The sequence below is a fragment of the Puntigrus tetrazona genome, chromosome 18 (assembly GCF_018831695.1).
Source record: "Puntigrus tetrazona isolate hp1 chromosome 18, ASM1883169v1, whole genome shotgun sequence".
Lineage (NCBI taxonomy): Eukaryota > Metazoa > Chordata > Actinopteri > Cypriniformes > Cyprinidae > Puntigrus > Puntigrus tetrazona.
In genome coordinates this window covers 16,114,393-16,115,034 of record NC_056716.1, presented here as the reverse complement: position 1 = coordinate 16,115,034, position 642 = coordinate 16,114,393, and the positions used below count along the sequence as shown (strand labels likewise).

Sequence of the window (642 nt, the reverse complement as noted above, 5' to 3'; positions counted from 1 at the left end):
CACAGCATTATCAGAAGCTTGGCATCCCCTCCTGTGTAAGGAAAAGATGTAAAAAAAAAAAAAAAATGGTCAGAAGAGGCTTGGGAGAAGAATGTAGATAGGTCTTGTCTATGACGCTTTTAAACTGCCATTGTTTGGTTGACTGGTTGTACCGGTTTTAACTGTGGTTCTACTGAAAGCAAAGCAAACTCACGTCATGCACTATATACAAGGTAAAAACAGCACAAAATCATTCTTCAGGTGATTCATTATTCACTACCTCTGCAACTCCGAAATCAAAGCAAAATTATTTCATAAAAATCTATTCATATCTATAACCTGTTTATTTTTTTTTTAAGGTTTCAGATTGTTATATCTTTGAAAGCTGGTGGACTTGTTAGTTTTGAATTAGAAACATGACGGCAAAAGGCATTATTGTTGATTTTTTATTGTCAGATTATTATACAGTATGCATCAATGAATGAGTTTTGTCATGGTGTGTGCATGAACGAGTATGAAATAGGCTACAGTTGCCTAATGCATTTCAATTCTGACTGTTCATTTTAAAAATGATGCGTTTTTTCAAGAGTATTGGTTTATATCTTGCTTGCCTTTTTGTCTGCGTGATAGCTTGCATGTTTTAATCATATTTGGAAATTCTCT

The 642-nt window shown here is 33.8% G+C and overlaps 1 protein-coding gene across 1 annotated transcript in view; it reads right to left on the bottom strand.

The window, feature by feature from the left end:
- LOC122362747 (kinesin-like protein KIFC3) overlaps nt 1-642 on the bottom strand; it is a 25,755-nt gene that overhangs the window by 810 nt on the left and 24,303 nt on the right. The gene's annotated exons all lie outside the window — the stretch shown is intronic.